This window comes from Pan troglodytes, chromosome 10 (assembly GCF_028858775.2).
Source record: "Pan troglodytes isolate AG18354 chromosome 10, NHGRI_mPanTro3-v2.0_pri, whole genome shotgun sequence".
Lineage (NCBI taxonomy): Eukaryota > Metazoa > Chordata > Mammalia > Primates > Hominidae > Pan > Pan troglodytes.
The window spans coordinates 100,149,066-100,172,237 of record NC_072408.2 but is presented as its reverse complement, the minus strand read 5'-3'; the positions used below and the strand labels follow the sequence as shown (position 1 = coordinate 100,172,237).

Sequence of the window (23,172 nt, the reverse complement as noted above, 5' to 3'; positions counted from 1 at the left end):
TTTTTGTTTCTCTCACTCCTTCTCTCCCAATTCAGGCAGCAAAACTCAGTCTCCTGTAACCCACTAACGAGGCCCTCTTTAATGGTTGATGATCTTAAACATCTTATTTTGAGAACTGCCTGCTTTGAGGTGAATGTGTTTTGACTGAGTGCTAGCCTCCACCCTCTTTGTCCATTCTTATTTATCACCTTCCTTTAGTGTCTCCCCATCTCAGGGCCAAATTGACTCTCAGACTAGAGTTTCACCCATTCTCTTTTTTGTTGTTTTTTTGTTTTTTGTTTTTTTTTTGAGACAGAGTTTTGCTCTGTTGCCCAGGCTAGAGTGCAGTGGCGCAATCTCAGCTCACTGCAACCTCCGCCTCCCGGGTTCAAGCGATTCTCCTGCCTCAGCCTACTAAGTAGCTGGGATTGCAGGAACGTGCCACCACACCCAGCTAATTTTTGTATTTTTAGTAGAGATGGGTTTTCACCATGTTGGCCAGGCTGGTCTCAAACTCCTGGCCTCCATTGATCTGCCTGCCTCGGCCTTCCAAAGTGCTGGGATTACAGGTGTGAGCCACTGTGGCTTAATCTAAATAAATCATTTTTATCATGCCATTCTCCTGCTCACAAATCTGCCCTGCTTATGGGATGAGCCAAATGTTTCTACCTCAAATTCCTCCATCAAGTTCTGACCTGCCTTTAACTCTCACCTACTTCCTATAGCTTGACCCTCATTTGAGACAGTCTGAGCTCTTCTCTTCTTCTGGAAACCTAACTTGTCCTGCCCCACTTATTTTAGTGTTGAAAGATTACACTCTGAGGCCAGGCGCAGTGGCTCATACCTGTAATCCCAGCACTTTGGGAGGCCAAGGTGGGCGGATCCCTTGAGCCCAGGAGTTCAAGACCAGCCTGGGCAACATAGTGAGACTTCATCTCTACTAAAAATAAACAATTAGCCGGGTGTAGTGACGCATCCCTGTGGTCCCATCTATTTGGGAGGCTGAGGTGGGAGGATCACTTGAGCTTGAAAGGTTGAAGCTGCAGTGAGCCGAGATTGTGCCACTGCATTCCAGCCTGGACAACAGAACAAGACGCTGTGTCAAAAAAAAAAAAAAAAAAAAGATTACACTCTGATCTTTGTTTAGCTGTTTGGTATTTCTAATTGTAAGCTGCTGGAAAGCAGCCGTACTCTCATGCTTAGCACATTCCTGGGCACCTGTAGGTGTTCACTACATACACAGTGAACGAATGAATGAACGGTTCTGTCATGGTTATGCTTCTAGTGGGTGAGAAAAATAGTTAGCAAGACAAATGAGTAAAATATATAGTAGATGAGGTGGTGATAACTGCTATGAAAAGAATTAAGCATAGGAGGAAAGGGCGTTGCAAGTGGAAAAAAGATGGTCAGGAAAGGCTTCCAGGGGAGTAACATTTGGGTGAAGATGTTATATGGTGAATCTGAATTCTGAAAGGCAGAGTTTTAGTTATTAAAAAACAAACAAGCTGGGCACGGTGGCTCACACCTGTAATCCCAGCACTTTGGGAGGCTGAGGCAGGCAGACCACAAGGTCAGGAGTTTGAGACCAGCCTGGTCAATATGGTGAAACCCCGTCTCTACTAAAAATACAAAAATTAGCCAGGCGTGATGGCGGACGCCTGTAGTCCCAGCTGCTAAGGAGGCTGAGGCAGGAGAATGGCGTGAACCTGGGAGGCGGAGGTTGCAGTGAGCTGAGATTGCGCCACTGCACTCCAGCCTGGGCGACAGAGCGAGACTTCATCTCAAAAAACAAACAAACAAGCAAACAAGACTTTGCAGTGCATAGCCCTGTAACATGCACATATTGGATGAATTTACTTGCAGTGGCATATGTCATGTTGTTACCAAAGACACACAATTCAAATGATGTTATTTTTGGTACAAGTTATGTTTCAAGGAAGGACAAAGCCACCCACTTACATTCCATCTCACACTGCACACAATATGAAAAAAAAAAAACCTAATAAAAAAAGAAATAGCTCGTGACACAGAATTTCCTTGCAATAGATATGGTTAGAGAAAGTAGAAAGATATTAAAGACATGCTGAAGTGAGAATTAAATGGAATGCAAGGCCGGGCACTGTGGCTTATGCCTATAATCCTAACACTTTGGGAGGCTGAGGCAGGTGGATCACCTGAGGTCAGGAGTTCATGACCAGCCTGGCCAACATGATGAAACCTCATTTCTACTAAAAATACAAAATTTAGTTGGGTGTGGTGGTGAGTGCCTGTAGTCCTAGCTACTCGGGAGGCTGAGGCAGGACAGTCGGTTGAAGCCGGGAGGCGGAGGTTGCAGTGAGCTGAGATCACGCTATTGTACTCCAGCCTGGGCAACAGAGCAAGACTTCATCTCAAAAAGAAAAATAAATTGATAAATAAATAAATAAATAAATGGAATGTAACACCAAAAGTTAGATCTCTCCTTTGAGCCTTTGTGGAGGACCAGGGCAGCTGAGCTGGATCTTAATCCAGCTGAGGTCATTCCAGGGATGACCTAAAGATGCTGGAGAAGGAGGGTTATCCCTGGTCTGAGGGGATAATGGAGCTACAGTCTATATAAGAGGATCACCCCACAGATGGAGAATCTGTGCCTATGGGCTGCCAGGGAGCTTGCAAAGACTTGCTTGGGTTTTCATGTGAAGTATCACTTCAATTCGGGACGTTTGTGAACATTGAATGACACCAAGGACCTTAAATAGTTTATTCTTTTTCACCTATTAATTTCATGGCTAAGAATTTAGCCTAAGGATTGGCCGGGAGCAGTGGCTCATGCCTGTAATCCCAGCACTTTGGGAGGCAGAGGTGGGCGGATCAACTGAGGTCAGGAGTTCGAGATCAGCCTGGGCAACACGGTGAAATCCCATCTCTACTAAAAATACAAAATTAGCTGGGCATGGTAGCATATGCCTGTAATCCCAGCTACTCGGGAGGCTGAGACAGGAGAATCACTTGAACCTGGGAGGCGGAGGTTGCTGTGAGCTGAGATCGTGCCATTGCACTCCAGCCTGGGCAACAAGAGTAAATCTCCATCTCACCAAAAAAAAAAAAAGAATTTAGCCAAAGGGAATCTTCAGAGATACAAATGTAGGGTTATGTACTGGATGTTCGTTTAGGTCAGCATTATTCTATAGCACTTATGCTTTCATAAAAAATGCTTTAAAAATCTATATAATACATAGAAAAATACACATAATGTGTTGAGTAAGATTTTTAAAAATGAATTTCCTACTGTACGTAAGTTTGACTATGTGCAAAAATAAAATTTTCTTCATTCATTTATTCTTTGAACTTTATTGAGCACACAGATGTTTCAGACACTGCAGAGGGTGCTGAGTATATGAATTTATGTGTGTGTGTGTGTGTGTGTGTGTGTGTGCGTGTGTGTGCTCATAGAAAAAAAGACAAGAAGGAAATACTCCAGAATATTCACAATAGTTCTCGCTACATGATTGATTTACTGTCATTAAATTTTACTCTTTTATTTTATTTTATTTCTTTTTGAGATGAAGTCTCACTCTGTAGCCCAGGCTGGAGTACAGTGGTGTGATCCCAGCTCACTACAACCTACGAGCCCTGGGTTCAAGCGATTCTCCTACTTCAGCTTCCCGAGTAACTGCGCTTATAGGCGTGTGCCACCACACCTAGCTAATTTTTGTATTTTTAGTAGAGACAGGGTTTTGCCATGTTGGCCAGGCTGGTCTTGAACTCCTGACCTCAGATGATCTGCCCGCCTTGGCCTCCCGAAGTTCTGGGATTACACGTGTGAGCCACCTCGCCTGGCCTTTTACTCTTTATAGCTCCTCTAATTTCTATATTTTCTGCAGGGTGTATATATTTCTTTTACATTAACAAAATGAACATTACTGATAAGGGCACAATTAAATTTGGGGATTCCCAAGGAAATTAAATTCATTAACGTGCTCTTCCCTGGCTGGGCGCAGTAGCTCACGCCTGTAATCCTAACACTTTGGGATGCCGAGGCGGGCGGATCACTTGAGTTCAGGAGTTCAAAACCAGCCTGGCCAACATGGTGAAACCCCGTCTCTATTAAAAATACAAAAAATTAGCAGGGCCTGGCGGTGCATGCCTGTAATCCCGGCTACTCGGGAGGCCGAGGCAGGAGAATCGCTTGAACCCAGGAGGTGGAGGTTGCAGTGAGCCAAGATCGCACCAGTGCACTCCAGCCTGGGCAATAGAGCGAGACCCCGTCACCAAAAAAAAAAAAAAGTACAAAATTGAGGTGTCTGCAGAGGTTGGTTCCTTCTAAGGGCTGTGAGGGAGAATCTCTTCCTTGCTTCCATCCTGGCTTCTGGTATCTTTGGCTTGTAGGTGGCATCCTCCTTCCCTGTGTCCTGACATCATCTTCCCTCTTGCCTATCTCTTTGAAACAGGGTCTCACTCTGTCACCCAGGCTGGAGTGCAATGGCGCGATCTTGGCTCACTGCAACCTCTGCTTCCCAGGCTCAAGCTGTCCTCTTACCTCAGCCTCCCGAGTAGCTAGGATTACAGGCATGTGCCACCGTGCCTGGCTAATTTGTGTATTTTTAGTAGAGATGGCGTTTCATCAAGTTGGCCAGGCTGGTCTCAAACTCCTGACCTCAAGTGATCCCTCAACCTCGGCCTCCCAAAGTGCTGGGATTATAGGCATGAGCCACCATACCTGGCCAGGACCCATTTTAACATTTTAACATGATCACTTGCAAGGACCTATTTCCAAATAAGGTCATAGTCACAGGATTTCAATATCTTTTGGGGAGAAACTAACCCATAACAGAGAGAGAAAGGACAAAGAGGGACAGAGAGAGAGACAGAGTTGAAAGTAGAGGGGTAGGGGATAGCCTGGAGAATTTCTAGAATAACTGGAGCACAGCATAGCTTAGCGTAGCGTAGCATGTAGCAAAGGGCTTTTTATAGGGCCTCTGCATCCATCCTTAGCCAGTGTCGAAGGAGGGCAGGGGAGCTGCTCAGTTTGGACACATGCCAATAATGAAACAAGGGCAATCCCTTCGAAGTAGCTGGAACTTAAGAAACATAATACGTAGCCACCATACTACTTTACTTCTGAAAAAAACTGGGATGTCACATTTGGGGCAAATCATCAGATGTAATTTGGTGACTTGGGAAGTATATTGGCTCACAATGGGTCACATGCCACCTCTCTGGTACTGGCTGTGTGTGACCTTGCTTAACCTCTCTGGAGCTCAGTTTCCTCATCTATAAAATGGGGCCAGTGATTTTGAACTCACAGAATGTTTGCAAAGATTACAGAAAATTAGATATGAAAGCATCTGCTCTCAGAAGATACTTAACTAAAGTTAGTTCCCCATTTTACCATTCTGAAAATAAGCTCTCCAGAGAGGGCTTCTGTTTCAGAAAAGAGTTTCTTGTTTTCACTATAATGTTAAAGTAAAATTTCCTTTTAGAAAGATTATGATGATGGATATCTAAATGCCTTACGGTTGGTTAGACTCTCCTACCTTATTCAGGACGTGACGTTAGAGAAAATGGCAAGATGGAAATGTGGCTATGGCCATCCCATATCACTCTAATTAGTAGGGTAGCGGGCCAGGAGGATGGAATTACAGGGACCTTCCTGGAGAGATACCACTTTCAGATAGAGCTTTTGAATAATCCAATGTACAGTAGAAAATCTGCCAGATCCATAGACCAGGAACCAGTAAATTAGTAAACTGAAAAAAACTCTGGAAGTGTTTATAATCATAAAGAATGATATGACAGGCCGGGCACAGTGGCTCATGCCTGTAATTGCAGCACTTTGGGAGGCCAGGCTGGAGGATTGTTTCAGTCCAGAAGTTCAAGACCAGCCTGGACAGCATGGTGAAACCCCCATCTCTACACACACACACACACACACATACAATTAGCTGGGCATGGTGGTGCATGCCTGTAGTCCCAGCTACTTGGGAGGCTGTGGTGGGAGGATCACTTGGGCCCAGGATGTGGAGGTTGCAGTGAGCTGATATTGTGCCACTGCACTCCAGCCTGGGTGACAGAGTGAGACAGAAAAAAAAAAAAAAAGATATGGTATGATACCTATAAGCCTTAAATATTTTTATACAGTTCACAGCATATACTATAGATTCATTTGTCTATTTTTGGTTTAGACCTCAAGGCTTTTCCTTTCAAGATGGACCTGCTGATTCAGGTTCTACTCTGTCTTTTTTTGCACAAACTATTTTCATAAAATATTATCCACATTTCCCAATTTTTAAAAATTTATTTTATTGTTTATTTTTTTTTTTTTGAGACTGAGTCTCACTTTATCACCTAGGCTGGAGCTCACTGCAACCTCTGCCTCTCAGGTTCTACGTGACTCTCCCACTTCAGCCTCCCGAGTAGCTAGGATTAAAGGTGTCCACCACCATGCTCAGCTAATTTTTGTATTTTTAGTAGAGATGGGGTTTTGCCATGTTGGCCAGGCCGGTCTTGAACTCCTGACCTCAAGTGATCTGCCCACCTTGACCTCCCAAAGTGCTGGGATTACAGGCATGAGCCACCGTGCCCGACTTACATTTTCTGGTTTTGAGGGCAGAATCTTAGTAGGCTTTTCTGCCCTAAACTTTTAGAGTTGATTAGCTTGCACCTGTATGACAATATTTTTAATGATTTATTCTATCAACTTTCCCCAAAACATTCAACTTAATTTTTACAAAAATAACAACTCTTGTTTTGCATTCCTATTTCAGCACTTATGTAATATTTAATTAAATTGTAAAATGATAATAACAATGGACATCAATGGGAGTGGGCACAATCTCCACTGGAACTGGAAAGCATACATTTCAGCAGATAGGAACAGAAGCACTCAGACATGCAAATCAAGACCCTTCCCGCTGCATCCCTTCAGTGGGTGTCTGGTGACAGGTCAGTGTGTTTTAGAGAGGAAACAGAGACCTATATTAATTGAGTGAGTTGGTTAAGTGAAGAAGGGTTAAAGTGTTTCACTGCATGCTCCGATAATAGAAACCATAATAGTTCAACTGTTCACAGATTTCTGTCTATCTTGGGTTAGGCTGTTTTGTGTGTCTGTTTGTTCTGAGATGGAATTTTGCTCCTGTTGCCTAGGCTGGTGTGCAATGGTGCCATCTCAGCTCACTGCAACCTCTGCCTCCCGGGTTCAAGCGATTCTCCTGCCTCAGCCTCCGGAGTAGCTGGGATTACAGGTATGTACCACCACGCCAGGCTAATTTTGCATTTTTAGTAGAGATGGGGTTTCTCCGTGTTGGTCAGGCTAGTCTCGAACTCCCGACCTCAGGTGATCTGCCCGCCTCAGCCTCCCAAACTGCTGGGATTACAAGTGTGAGCCACCGCGCCTGGTTGGTTAGGTTTTGTTCTAAGTAAGGAGCAAACCTAATGGGTCTCCAATAACAGGTTAGAAATATCAGAATAGACTGGGTTTGGTGGCTCATGTCTGTAATCCCAGCATTTGGGGAGTCACAGGCAGGAGGATTAAGCCCGGCAGTTCAAGACCAGCCTGGGCTACACAGTGAGATCCCATCTCTACCAAAAAAATTAATTTGCTGGGCATGGTAGTGCACGTCTGTAGTCCCAGCTACTCAGGAGGCTGAGATGAGAGGATCACCTGAGCCCAGGAGATCGAGGCTGAAATGAGTCATGATCGTGCCACTGCACTCCAGCCTGGCTGCAGAGCAAGACCCTGTCTCAAAAACAAAAACAAAAACAAAAACAAAAACAGAATAGTCTTATTTTACTCTTTAGGGCTCTATCATTGTAAGTATGACTGGGCATCATTTTTATATCTAAGCCTCTTTCATTTTATTCATAATTCACTTGTTTATTCAATGATCTAACAAACATTTATGGAGTGCCTGCTCGTGCTGCATGTTGGGATACAATGGTGAATAAGGTACGGCCCTCGATCTTGGAGAACTTACACTCTAGTGGGGCAACCAGGTTAGTAAGCGGGCAGTTACGAAGCAGCTGATTAGCATGAGGAATAATAAGTCAAGACAGCAGCATTGCATATTCCACTCTGAGCCTCCTTTTCCTGTCTTGGAAGCCAGAAGGAAGGTGTGGATTCAGTGATTAATGAGCATTTGAGTAGCATCTACAGAGAACTGCGCTTCGTTCTAGACTCTGAGGTTCCAAGGATTAATAATTCACAGCCCTGTACTAATGAAATCCATACAGGTAATTATAGTGCCGTATAGTTAGTGTGGTTTTGGGATAGGTGCAGGGTCTTCGGGGAGCATCAAGGAGGGATGGGGGGAAAGGGAACCTTCCTGCAGGAGGTGAAGTTCCTGTAGGCTGCAAGTGACCTGAGGGAGGGACCTCGCTGTCCTGTGCTGCTGTCCCCCAGTTCCGAGGACACTGCCTTGCACACATGTGTACTCAATCAGCATTCAGACTTGAGTGAATAAACTGCAGGATGATTAGGAGTTAATCAGGGGTTGAGAGGCTCTACTCTGGGCCAGGCCTTGTACTATTATACGTGCTGGGAATATAAAAATGAGTAAGACATGGCCTTTGCCCTGAAAAGGGGATTATAGGAGATTATAATAAAGCCTCATTTTTGGCTAAATCCAGATAGCATATAATGTTATCAGGCAATGTATATTAATGCACTCACAAACCTGGGCACACTTCTTCAATAAGTGGTGCTCCACCCTGGGCCATTTACTGCCTATGTCAAACATTTGTTAAACCTACTCTCCTGAGTTTATACTATGGAATTTGGAGGTTAAAGAAGTAGACAACTGAGCATCACAAGTTCCAGCCCTGGTATAAAAGGCATCATTCAAATGGTCTTGTTTTTTTCTTGAAACAGCGTCTTGCTCTGTTGCCTAGGCTGGAGTGCTGTGGTGCGATGACAGGTACAGCCTATGATCCCATCTTGATCTCACTATGTTGCTCAGGCTGGTCTTCAAACTCATCTCGGCCTCCCGAGTAACTGGGACTACAGGCGTACGCCACTATGCCCAGCTAATTTGTTTTTATTTTTTGTAGAGCTGGACTCTCCCTACATTGCTCAGGCTGGTCTCCAGCTCCTAGATTTAAGTGATCCTTCTGCCTTGGCCTCCCAAAATGCTGGGAGAACAGGCGTGAGGCACTGTGCCCAGCCCAGATGGTCTTAAACTATGGTTGTGTCATGATACTCAACCCTAGAATGTGGATAACACAGCTGGTTGCCAGCTGTTAGATGTAATTAGTAGCTTTTTCTGAGGATCCCCCAAATGCATTTTCTTTTTCTTTTTCTTTTTTTTTTTTGAGATACAGTCTTGCCCCATCGCCAGGCTGGAGTGCAATGGCGCAATCTCGGCTCACTGCAACCTCCGCCTCCTGGGTTCAAGCGATTCTCCTGCCTCAGCTTCCCGAGTATCTGGGATTACAGGCGCGCGCCTCTACGCCCAGCTAATTTTTGTATTTTTAGTAGAGACGGGGTTTCACCATGTTGGCCAGGCTGGTCTCGAACTCCTGACCTCGTGATCCATCCACCTTGGCCTCCCAAAGTGCTGGGATTACAGGCGTGAGCTACCGCGCCCGGCCCAGATCCCCCAAATGCAGTTTCAAATATCAACTACCCCTTTAGACATTCCCCTGCACATTCCTAGCCTCCAGCCATGATGGAAGTGGGGAGTGGCACTTCTCACAGCGACATCAAATATGATCAGATCTGGGAGTTGCTGGCTGATGGCTTGCTCCAGGTGACCAGAAATTCTAAGATGGTCTTTAGCAACAAATGAGTTTGAATGAGGTCCCTCAGTTTATTACAGTTGCTCTTATGTCTCCTCAAGCTCTCAATTCTTGAACTACCAAAGGCAGCTGAAGTTGGTCAAGGGGCCAGTTGAGCAGAAGACACCAGTCAAGGCAGGTGGCATGGATATGCGACTTATGTCTATTTAGTGTAATTAAGTGCCACAGTCAGCAAGGCAGGAAACCCTGCATTTATGTAACTTTTCCTCAATATTATGAAGAGAGAAATTGAGGTAGAAGGAAGTACAGGATCTCACTTTAGGATGCACAGCAAGTTAGAGGCAGAAATACTCCGTTCCTTAGTAATCCACAAGTCAGGGGTGAGTCTTTCCCAGAAAGAGGAAGCCCATCCCCTTTTCTAAATTGGACACCTTCACATGTTCACTATTCCTTCTCAAGAAAGTTGCTCAGTTTTCCTCCCTAGAGAGCTATACCCCAAATAACAATCATTCCAGTTTCTCGTTGCCTCATGTACTCTTGAGAAGCCACATACCAGACCCAAGCAGAAATACGGCTTTAATATCTCACTCATGTCCCCCCGCCCCATGCCCCCAGCCCTGCCTAGCTGGAGGGTCACATTCCATTTTATAAATAGCATCAAAGAGAAGTCACTTTGGGGGTAGAGAGCAGTAGTGGAAGCAGAAGTCGGGGACCTCCAAGCAATGACTAATGCAGCAGACAGGCTTCTCTTTGTCCATTGTTAAAAGATAATGAATAGATCTCCAGCCCCCTCTTACTACCTCTAGAGAAAGAAGATTGAAGCAGCTGCCAGAGAGAGTTCCTTTCAAAAAGTTCCTGACTCTGTCTTGTGCTGCTGCCTTTTGCACTTTCTTTCCTTCTTTCTTTCTTTTTTCTTTAGACAGGGTCTCTCTCTGTCTCCCAGGCTGGAGGGCAGTGGCGCCAGCATGGCTCACTGAAGCCTCGACCTCCTGAGCTCAAGTGATCCTCTTGCCTCAGTATCCTGAGTAGCTGTGATTATGGGCAAGTGCCATCATGTCCAGCTAATTTTTTGTATTTTTGGTAGAGATGGGGTTTCATCATGTTGCCTAGGCTGGTCTCAAACTCCTGAGCTCAAGTGATCCACCCACTCAACTTCCCAAAGTGCTGGGACTACAGGCACGAGCCACTGCGCCTTGCCTGACTTTTGCACTTTCACCCACAAGTCATTAAGCCCAGTTACGAATTTTTAGCAAATTGCAACTCCTTACAAATCAGACGCGTTGGCTCTGGTGAGTGTTCTAAGAAATGTCTCAATGCCTTGTACACTAGAGGACCTCAGCTCTAATGCTGGCTCAGATATCAGATAGCCATGTGCAACTGTTGGCTTTATGATCTAGGCTTTGGTTTCCCTGTTTGGAAGATGAGTTTGTTGGGCCTAGATGAGGTCACCAAATGGAGGTCTCCGGGCCGTATACTGCCTGAAATCATGTATTTTATCCATATGGTGTTACGGCGGTTTTTTTTGTTAGTTTGTTTTTTGTTGTTGTTTGAGACAGGGTCTTGCTCTGTAACCCAGGCTGGAGTGCAGTAGCACGATCTCTGCTCACTGCAACCTCTGCCTCCTGGGCTCAAGTGATCCTCCCACCTCAGCCTCCTGAGTAGCTGGGACTACAGGCGCATGCCACTAAATTGGCTAATTTTTGTATTTTTTTGTAGAGATGAGGTTTTCCCATGTCACTCAGGCTGGTCTCAAACTCCTGAACTCAAACGATCTGCCCACTTCAGCCTCCCGAAGTGCTAGGATTACAGGTGTGAGCCACTGCACCTGGCCATTTTTTGTTTGTTTTTGTTTTTATAAAATTTAAACTAGTGTTCGTCATTTAAAAAAGGACTCAACAATAGTAAAACAATCTAATTTAAAAAATGGCCAACAAGCACATCAAAATATGCTTGACATCACTAATCATTAGAGAAATACAAATCAAAACCACAGTGAGATACTACTGCCTCATACCCACTAGGATGGGTATTATCAAAAGAACAAAAAACAACAAATGCTGGTGAGGATGTGGAAAAATTGGAATGCTGTGTACTGTTAGTATTAATGTGAAATGGTGCAGCTGCTATGGAAGACAGTATGGTGGTTCCTAAAAAAAAGTAAAAATAGAATCACCACATGATCCAACAATTCCGCTTCTGGATATACGCCCAAAAGAATTGAAAGCAGGAACTCAAAAGATATATTATTTGTATACTTCGCCAGGCATGGTGGCTCACTTCTGCAATCCTAGCACTTTGGGAGGCTGAGGTGGGTGGATCACCTGAGGTTGGGAGTTTGAGACCAGCCTGACCAACATGGAGAAACCCCGTCTCTACTAAAAATACAAAATTAGCTAGGTGTGGTGGCGCATGCCTATAATCCCAGCTACTTGGGAGACTGAGGCAGGAGAATCGCTTGAACCCAGGAGGCGGAGGTTGCTGTGAGCCAAGATCGTGCCATTGCACTCCATCTTGGGCAATAAGAGTGAAACTCTGTCTCAAAATAAAAAAAAAAGATACATTATTTGTATACTCATGCTGGTAGCAGCATCATTCACATAGCCAAAGGTAGAAGCAACCAAGAGTCTATTGATGGATGAATGGAAAAAAATGTGGACTATATATACAATAAAATATTATTCAGCCTTAAAAAGATGGAGGCTGGGCATGGTGGCTCATGCCTGTAACTCCAGCACTTTGGGAGGCTGAGGCAGGTGGATCAATTGAGGTCAGGAGTTGGAGACCAACCTAGGCAACATGGCAAAACACCGTCTCTACCAAAAATATGAAAATTAGCCAGGAGTGATGGAGCATACCTATGGTCCCAGCTACTTGGGAGGCTGAGGTGGGAGGATTGTCAAAACCCCAGAAGTCGAGGCTGCAGTGAGTTGAGATTGTGCCAGCGCACTCCAGCCTGGGTGACAGAGTGAGACCCTGTCTCAAAAAAAAAAAAAAAAAAAAAAAGGAAATTCAGACACATGCTACAACATGAATGAGTCTTGAGGACATTACATAGAGTGAAATAAGCCAGTCATAAAAAGACAAATTCTGTATGATTCCACTTCCTTTCTTCTGGAGTGCTGTGATAAGATTATGGCTCACTGCAGCAGCTTTGATGTCCTTTGATATCCTGGCCTCAAGTCATCCTCCTGCCTTAGCCTCCAAAGCAGTTAGGACTATAGGCACATGACACCACACCCAATTTTAATTTATTATTAATATATTTTTTTGTAGAGATGGGGTCTGCTGTGTTGCCCAAGCTGGTCTCAAACCCCTCGGCTCAAGTGGTCCTCCCACCTCGGCCTCTCAAACTGCTAGGATTACAGGCATGAGCCATTGTGCCTGACCTGATTTATTTTTTATGAGGTACCTAGAATAGTTAAAATCAGAAACAGAAAATGGAATGGTGGATGCCAGGGATGGCGGGGAAGAGGGGAATTATTGTTGCACAGCAATGTGAGTGTATTTAACACTTCTCAGCTGGACACATAAAAATCCTTACATGGTAAGTTTTTATGTTATGTATATTTTACCACAATTAAAATAAAGAGTGGTAACTCATGAAAACCTGAATAGTCGACTTAAAAAGTATATTAAAACAAATCTGGCATATTGGGCCACATGTACCAGCTGGCAACAGCCCACTTGAGCTGAGTATCTGCCCTCTCTAAATGGCTCTATTCTTTGCTCTTCTCCCCAGCCCCCACCTGCCAGTCTTCTTTCTATCAAATAACCTGTGCAGCTACTATAGGCCTTTGAGTTTGCAGCCCCTGGATTCGACTCTCTATGGTTCCTTCTAGCATTCATAGCTATGATTCTGTGACTTCCTGGAACTTTAGTGACTGTGACACTATAAATAAATAAGTGAGGTGAAGACATAGATGTTCTTGAAGGATGTCTAGTTCTCAGTAGGCAGAGACTGGGGGAAGGTTTATTCCAGGCTTGCAGTGGCTCAAGCCTGTAATCCCAGCACTTTGGGAGGCTGAGGTGGGCGGATCCCTTGAGGCCAGGAGTTGGAGACTAGCCCGGCCAACATGGCGAAACCCCATCTCTACTAAAAACACAAAAATTAGCCAGACATGGTGGTGTGCACCTGTGGTCCCAGCTATTTGGGAGGCTGAGGCAGGAGAATCGCTTGAACCTGGGAGGCGGAGGTTGCAGTGAGCCGAAATAGTGCCATTGCACTCCAGCCTGGGAGACAGAGCGAGACTCCCATCTCAAAAAAAAAAAAAAAAAAAAGATTTATTCCAGGCTCAAGGAAGAACACAGCCAGGCAACAAGGCAGCAAGATTCATGGAGACACAGACATTTTCTGGTTCTGCTATGTCTTCCAGTAACCCTGAATATTGTGCTAGTATGTAAGAATAAAGAGGGTCATTCCTCGGACAGCCACTCAGTATTTCTGCCACCCTCACAATGCCTGGGGACCTTCCTAAGAAAGGGCTACCACAGACTTAGGGAGATTCACTCTGAAAAAATTTTGTTTTTTGTAAAGGTTGTTTGGGATTGGGGTGGAATTGTGTGCAGGATGTCAGAATGGAAACTTCTGCACATTACTTGCATCAACTCATGAGCTGTACTTTATATACCTGAAGTTAGGTCTTTGGACTGTATTGATCAAATTTATGGGCTGAGTATGGTGGCTCATGCCCGTAATCCCAGCAATTTGGGAGGCCAAGGCAGGTGGATCACTTGAGCCCAGGAGTTGAAAACCAGTCTGGGCAACAAGGTGAAACCCTATCTCTCCAAAAAATACAAAAATTAGTCAGGTGTGGTGGCTCACACTGTAGTCCCAGCTACTCGGGAGGCTGAGATGGTGGAATCGCTTGAGCCGAGGAGGTCGAGGTTGCAGTGAGCTGTGATGGCACCACTGTACTCCAGCCTGGGCAACAGTGCTAGGCTCCGTTTAAAAAAAAAAAATTACGAGAACTACTTTATGAATTCATGAAAAATCATATACAAATAGATATCTTACAATTTGCCAAAATATCTGGTGATCTTAACCTGGAGGGACTGTTTTAAAAGGCTAGGACTCAGGCCGGGCACGGTGGTTCATGCCTGTAATCCCAGCACTTTGGGAGGCCCAGGCAGGCGGCTCACCTGAGGTCAGGAGTTCGAGATGAGCTTGGCCAACATGGTAAAACCCTGTCTCTACCAAAAATACAAAAATTAGCCAGGTGTGGTGGCAGGTGCCTGTATTCCCAGCTCCTTGGGAAGTTGAGGAAGGAGAATTGCTTGAACCTGGGAGGAAGAGGTTGCAGTGAGATGAGATTGTGCCCTTGCACTCCAGCCTGGGCAGCAAGAGCGAAACTCCATCTTGAAAATAAATGAATGAATTAATTAAATAAGCTGGGATATGAACACAGGCTTGCTGCTAGCTTCTATGCTATTACATCTGAAAATAAATTAGAAACAAAAACAAACCTAGAAAATGATAATCCTTGACAATGATACTAGAGTTAAGAAGTGAGTTGTTTTGGATCTGTACATTCTTCCAGTGTTTATTGAGCACCTATTATAGTGTACCAGGCACTGTCGTAGGTGCTGGGGAAACAGGTGCACAAGGCAGATGAATCACCTGCCCTCAGCATGCTCATGTCCTAGTAGATCCACTTCTTTGATTCTAAAGATACTGATCTTCTATTTCAGTGTGTCTCAAACTGTATTAAAGGGTCAGTCTTAAAAATTCAATTAGTCTAAAAATCAATGGCTAGAAAGATGAAATTTAAAAAATCCCAAAGACATACAAAATAGAAACTTCACTTTTCCCTTTCTTTTTCTTTCTCTCTTTCTTTCTTTCTCTTTCTTTCTTTCTTTCTTCTTTCTTTCTTTCTTTCTCTTTCTTTCTTTTTTTCTCTCTCCCTTCCTTTCTTTCTTTCTCTCTCTCTCTCTTTCTTTCTTTCTGTCTGTCTGTCTGTCTTTCTGTCTGTCTTTCTTTCTTTTTCTACAGGGTATTGCTCTGTCACCCAGGCTGGAGTGCAATGGCGTGATCTCAGCTCATTGCAACCTCTGCCTCCCAGGCTCAAGCCATTCTCTCACTTCAGCCTCCTGAGTAGCTGGGACTACAGGTACATGCCATCATACCTGGTTCATTTTTTATATTTTTGGTAGAGACTATGTTATCCAGGCTGGTCTCGAAATCCTGAGCTCAAGAGATCCTCCCGTCTCAGCCTCCCAAAGTGCTGGGATTATAAGCGTGAGCCACCATGCCTGGCCTAAACCTCATTTTTCAAGTATTATATTCAAATAGACATAAAATTACTTTGTCAATTTTCTATAACTTTCTAAGGCTTACTCTCAATTTTTGTATTTATCTCATTATGATCCTAACAGTTCAACTGGCAACAGCCTGAGACCCATACTTTGGGTAGCTTCCATTTGCTCTTTCTGCCAACTATTTGGACAGTTAGTGCCCATCATACCATATGATCTGAAAGATAAAGATGAATTGGTTCAGCCGTATGACAGACCTTTTTCTGTAAAGAACCAGCTAGTAAATATTTTAGGCTCTGTGGCTCGAATGATTTCTGTCACAACTACTTAACTCTGTCATTGCAGTGAGAAAGCAGTAATAGATGGTACCTAGATGAGTAGGTGTGGCTGAGTGTGGTGATGTTCCAATATAACCTTATTTATAGTTAGTGAATTTGAATTTTACATAATTTTCATGAATTACAAAAATATTATGCCTCTTTTGAGTTTTTCAACAATCTATCAATATTTTAAAAATTCTTTTTTTTTTTTTTTTTTTGTGACAGTCTTGCTCTGTCACCCAGGTTGGAGTGCAGTGATGCAATCTCGGCTCACTGCAAGCTCCGACCCCCAGGTTCAAGCAATTTTCCTGCCTCAGCCCCCCGAGTAGCTGGGATTACAGGTGTGTGCCACCACGCCCAGCTAATTTTTGTATTTTTAGTAGAGATGGGGTTTTGCCATGTTGGCCAGGCTGGTCTTGAACTCCTGGCCTCAAGCGATCCACCTGCCTTGGCCTCCCAAGGTGCTGGGATTACAGGCGTGAGCCACCATGTCCGGCCATTTTCACTATATCTTTTCTATGTTTAGATACACAAATACTTACCATTGTGTTACAATAGCCTAGGTAAGCAGTAGACTATTCCTTCTAGGTTTGTATAAATGCACCTATGAGGTTCACACAACAACAAAAACCACCCGGCGACACATTTCTCTGAAGGTATCCCTGTTGTTAAGTAACACATGACTGAATGTGCAATGCCCAGAATAGGTGAGTCCATAGAGAGTAGATTGGTAGTTGCCAGAGGCCAGGAGACATGGAAGGAGAAATGGGAAGTATGTTTTAAGAATGATGAAAATGTTCTGGAATTTGGCCAGGTGCAGTGGCTCACGCCTGTAATCCTAGCACTTTGGGAGTCCAAGGAGGGTGGATCACTTGAGGTCAGGAGTTCAAGACTAGCCTGGCCAATATGGTGAAACCCCATCTCTACTAAAAATACAAAAATTAGCCAGGAGTGCTGGTGCGTGCCTGTAATCCCAGCTACTCCGGAGGCTGAGGCAGAAGAATCGCTTGAACCCAGCAGGTGAAGGTTGCAGTGAGCCGAGATCACGCCATTGCATTCCAACCTGGGCAACAGAGCAAGACTCTGTCTCAAAAAAAATAAAAAAAGAAAAAAGAAAATATTCTGGAAATTGATAGTGGTGATGGGTGCATAAACCTTTGTATATACTTAAAAACAGTTAGCTGTACACTTTAAAAGGATAAACTTTATGGTTAGGGAATTATGTCTCAATACAACTATTATTTTTAAGAAATGACCAAAGAATAAAATTTTGCCTGTAAAATTTGACCTGAAAAATTTGATAAATTTTTCCATATAATATAAATACTAACTGCAGCAGAAAGATTATAAAAGGCCACAATTGATCAAATTGTAGTTGAGCAAAACATTCATTGATGAATCATATCTTTGTCATGAAATGTATATTCATAAAAATTGATTCAGTGACAGTTACTGTGGCTGAATAAAACCTAAAATGGAAAAAGCTGAAAATGGTTTCATTGTTCTCCATAGAAAATGGACTAAAAATTTAAATTGGCTTAATGGCATTCACACCAAAAATTATTTCTTAACCCAAATTAATTAGTAATGGTGTTATTTTACTTAAAATATTTGTATTATAGATGTTGAGCCAAAACATTGTTAGCCAAAATGGCAGATAAAACACATCATGGCTGGGCTCACTTCTGTAATCCCAGCATTTTGGGAGGCAGAGGCAGGAGGATCGCTTGAGTTTAGGAGTTTGAGATTGGCCTGGGCAATATAGTGAGACCTCATCGCTACAAAAAATTTAAAAAGTAGCTGAGCATGGTGGCACATACCTGTAGTCCCAGCTCCTCAAGAGGCTTGAGGCAAGAGGATCGCCTGAGCTGGGGAGGCAGAGGTTGCAGTGAGCTGAAATCATGCCACTACACTCCAGCCTGGGCAACAGAATGAGACCCTATTTCAACAAAACAAAACAAAACAAAAAACAAAAACCCAAAGAAACAAACAAAATGCATCATGCACTAGGATTGTAAAATTGCTCTAACATTTAAAAATCATTTGTTGTATTAGTTTGCCAGGCTGCCATAACAAGATACCACAGGCTGCTATAACAATATACCAGAGGCTCGTCAGCTTGAACAATAGAAATTTATTTTCTGATGGTTGTGGAGGCTGGAATGGAAGGTCAAGGTGTCTGTAGGCCTGGTTTCCGCTGAGGCCCCTCTCCTTGGCTTGCCACCATCTGGCTGTGTCCTCACATGGTCTTCCCTTTGTGTCCAGTTTGGGTCCTGATCTCTTCTTATAAGGACAGCAGTAAGGTTGGATTATGACCCACCCTGAAGGATGTCATTTTAACTTGATCAACTGTTTAAAGGCCGTATCTCCAAATAATGTCACACTCTGAAGTACTGGGGGTTAGGACTTCAACATATGGATTTTGGGTGACACAATTTAGCCTGTAACATTTGTTTGGTATTGCGGAATTGGAAACCTCAGAATGCATCTAATGTAGTTCCTACCTTCTCTCTTTCAGAAAGAAGAATAAATGGGACATTACACAAGGCATGTTTCTCTGATTTTCCACTTTCTATCCTTAGGACAGAAGAAAGATCTGTATTCAAGACGGAAACAAGTTCCTTCCACATTTGTTATCATGAAGGATGTCTTGTGCTGTGATTGAGAGGCTGCTCATTAAGAATCATGAAAAGCTCGTTTGCATGGTTTAGCAATGATGCAGAATTACTTATAAAAATATGAAGAAAAATAGATAGCATGTTTATAAACCCAAAGCTGGACCACACCCAGACATTGTTTTTAATAGTGCATCATGATTAAGTTCATCTTAGAGCAGTGTCAAGAGTCTTGCTTTAGAAACTTTAAATATCTCTGAAAGTTTAAAAAAAAAAAAAAAGCCAGGCGCGGTGGCTCACGCCTGTAATCCCAGTACTTTGGGAGGCCGAGGCAGGTGGATCACAAGGTCAGGAGATTGAGACTATCCTGCACTAACACGGTGAAACCCCGTCTCTACTAAAATACAAAAAATTAGCCGGGTGTGGTGGCAGGCACCTGTTGTAGTCCCAGCTACTCGGGAGGCTGAGGCAAGAGAATGGCGTGAACCCGGGAGGCGGAGCTTGCAGTGAGCCGAGATAGCGCCACTGCACTCCAGCCTGGGCGACAGAGCGAGACTCCATCTCAAAAACAAACAAACAAACAAACAAAAAATATCTCCGAAAGTTACCCAGGTACCACATGATAACTAGTATTTGGGCTGAGAGCTAGGAAAGTGAGAAAGGAAAACTTCAGAGGTCATTCGGGCTTGGTCCTTGGAGCCTCTTAGTTTAGCTAGAGAAGTCTAGGGGCCTTCTTAATTTGTTGGGAGAGAAGATGTCACAGGGACATCAATTTTTGATGAAATCCTATAGATTCTTTTTTTTTTTTTGAGACGGAGTTTTGGTCTTGTTGCCCAGGCTGGAGTGCAGTGGCACGATCTCAGCTCACTGCAACCTCCGCCTCCCGAGTTGAGGCGATTCTCCTGCCTCAGCCTCCCAGGTAGCTGGGATTACAGGCGCACGCCACCGCACCCAGTTAGTTTTTTGTATTTTTAGTAGAGACAGGGTTTCATCATGTAGGCTAGGCTGGTCTTGAACTCCTGACCTCAGGTCATCCACCTGCCTTGGCCTCCCAAAGTGCAGGGATTACAGGCGTGAGCCACTGAGTCTGGCCAAAATCTTAGAGATTCTTTTGAGACTCTCTTAAAAGTGTCCCATTGGCCGGACGTGGTGGCTCATGCCTGTAATCTCAGCACTTTGGGGGGCCAAGGTGGGCAGATCACCTGAGGTCAGGAGTTCGAGACTGGCATGACCAACATGCAGAAACCCTGCCTCTACTAAAAATACAAAATCAGCTAGGCATGGTGGCACATGCCTATAATCCCAGCTACTAGGGAGGCTGAGGCAGGAGAATCGCTTGAACCTGGGACGTAGAGGTTGCAGTGAGCCGAGATCGTGCCATTGCATTCCAGCCTGGGCAACGAGAGTGAAACTCCGTCTCAAAAAAAAAAAAAGTGTCCCATTGTCCTGGTGCGGTGGCTCATGCCTGTAATCCCAGCACTTTGGGAGGCTGAGGCAGGTGGATCACGAAGTCAGGTGTTTGAGACCAGCCTGACCAACATGGCAAAATCCTATCTCTACTAAAAATACAAAAATTAGCCAGGCGTGGTGGTGGGCCCCTGTAATCCCAACTACTCGGGAGGCTGAGGCAGGAGAATCGCTTGAACCTGGGAGGTGGAGGTTGCAGTGAGCCGAGATCGTGCCACTGCACTCCAGCCTGGGTGACAGAGTGAGACTCTGTCTCAAAAATAAATAAATAAATAAATAAAGTAATTAATTAAAGGGAGGAATTTGTTCTAGTTAGTTTATGACACGTGCTCAGAATTATGTTCTCTTGAGTGTTACTATACCACACACACTCGGAGGAAAGTTCCCGAGACACTTATGAATAGGTGAGTCACGGAGTGAGGTGTAAGTCCAGATGGCTGTCAGGAACTGCCTCTTGGTCAGTGGCTGTAGGAGCTGGGATAGTCATGAGCAGGACCATTCATTCACTGCCAAAGAAGGCTTAAGGGAGCCAGGCCATCTTTTGTGCCCCATAAACCAAGGGGCAAAGGTTCCAAATGAAACTCAGCGCTTGTAGTCTCTTAGCGGGAAGTGGGGTTGATGGCTTCTTTGTACTCTAATTTTTTTTTTTTTTTTGAGATGGAGTCTTGCTCTGTCATCCAGACTGTAGTGTAGTGGCATGATCACGGCTCACTGCAGCCTCAAACCCCTAGCATCAAGTGATCCTCCTACCTCAGCCTTCCGAATAGCTGGGACCAGAGGCACACGCCATGATGTCCAGCTAATTTTTAAATTTTTTTGTAGAGAGGGGTCTCCCTATGTTGCCCAGGCTGGTCTCGAATTCCTAGCCTCAAGTGATCCTCCGGCCTCAGCTTCCCAAATTGCTGGGATTACAGGTGTGGGTCACTGCACCCAGCCTGTACTCTAACTTTATTTCTTTCCTGGGATGCTAACAATAATTCCCTGGTCTAGTAGTAGTTGTAAGGACTAGGCATGTATAATAGTGTCCTAAAAATATAAAAATGCATTTACTTGGTCATTACTTTGACAAGTATTTACTGATGGTGTACTATGAATGGGAATAGGCTGGGCAGGGTGACCTACACCTGTAATCCCAGAGTTCTTTGAGGCCAACGCAGGAGGACCGCTTGAGACCAGGAGTTTGAGACCAGTCTGAGGAACACAGTGAGACTTTGTCTCTACACAAAAATAAAAAAATTAGCCGAGTGTGGTGGTACGCACCTGTAGTTCTAGCTACTTAGGTGGCTAAGGCAGGAAGATCCCTTGAGCATGGGAGTTCAAGGCTGCAGTGAGTTATGATTATGCCACTGTACTCCAGCCTGGGTGACAGAGCGAGGTCTTGCCTCTTAAAAAAGAGAGAGAGAAAAAAAGGGATAAAAATATGGCTGGCACATAGTTCCTATCCATGTCAGGTGGGACGGATATGCCTAGTATTAATTACAGCAATGTAGGAATGCTAAAATAGGATGCTGCAGAACCTACAGAAGAAAAACCCCTAATCTTGGCCAGGCACAGCGGCTCACGCCTGTAATCCCAGCACTTTGGGAGGCTGAGGTGGGTGGATCACGAGGTCAGGAGTTTGAGACCAGTCTGGCCAACATGGTGAAACCCCGTCTGTACTAAAAATACAAAAATTAGCCGGGCGTGGTGGCGGGCGCCTGTAATCCCAGCTATTCAGGAGGCTGAGGCAGGAGAACAGTGTGAACCCAGGAGGCGGAGGTTGCAGTGAGCTAAGATCATGCCACTGCACTCCAGCCTGGGCAGTAGAGCAAGGCTGTCTCGGAAAATAAAAAAAAAAAATTAAGAAAAACCCCTAATCTTGCTTATAGAAATCAGATGGAATCTTGCTCTGTTGTCTAGGCTGGAGAGCAGTGGCATGATCTCGGCTCACTGCAACCTCCACCTCCCAGGTTCAAGTGATTCTCCTGCATCAGCCTCTAGAGTAGCTGTGACTGCAGGCATGCACCACCACGCCTGGCTAATTTTGTATTTTTAGTAGAGTTGGGGTTTCACAATATTGGCCAGGCTGCTCTCAAACTCTCGACCTCAGGTGATCCACCTGCCTCGGCCTCCCAAAATGCTGGGATTACAGGCGTGAGCCACCATGCCTGGCCCAAGCTGAGTCTTAAAGGACGAATAAAAGAGACCACACAGGGCTGGGCAAAGAAATTCTAGGCAGAGGAAATTGCAAGCACAAAGGAGTGGAGACTACCAGCAGCATGTGGCTTTGGGGAAACCATAAATGGCTGTTTTCTTGAACTCGGGCTGTTTGGGAGGCATGAAGTAAGACGAGGATGAAAGAGTAGGCAAATCGTGAAGGGTGTGTATGTATATTATGGTGAGTGTTCAAGCAGTCACAGGGAGGTTATGGGGATTGGAAAGGAATGTTTAAAAATAGCTGGAGGTGAGGTGGAAATTAAAGGGTGGGATTTAGTAAGAAATGTTAAGGGGCTGAATAAGGCAGTGTGGTAAGCAAGGAGCAAAAACGACAGATTTGAGAGTTACTTGAGAGGTAGAATTGATAGCACTTCACTGGTTAGATTGACTGGGGGTCATGAGAGAAAGGGTGGTATCAAGGATGCTACCCTAGTTTCTGGTGAGGCCTCTTGGTTGTGCTGTGACTCATGTCTCACAGACCTTATAATAGGAGGTTGGATCACCCTGGCACAATCTCCAACACAGTTTGATTAACAAAGTGCTAAAAAGAACTAAACCATTACAACAAGAATAGCAGGCTACTGAGTTTCCAGCAAATGAGAGAATTAGAACATCCCTTATAGATCCAT

The 23,172-nt window shown here is 44.4% G+C and overlaps 1 long non-coding RNA gene across 1 annotated transcript in view; it reads left to right on the top strand.

Annotated features, from left to right (window-relative positions):
* Positions 1 to 19,095, top strand: part of LOC134807501 (uncharacterized) — a 60,619-nt gene extending 41,524 nt beyond the window's left edge. Inside the window, exons 2-3 of the long non-coding RNA XR_010148119.1 lie at positions 7,105 to 7,202; positions 18,784 to 19,095. This is a non-coding gene — a long non-coding RNA (uncharacterized LOC134807501). The remainder of the gene's footprint in view (positions 1 to 7,104; positions 7,203 to 18,783) is intronic.
* Positions 19,096 to 23,172: the final 4,077 nt, after the last annotated feature.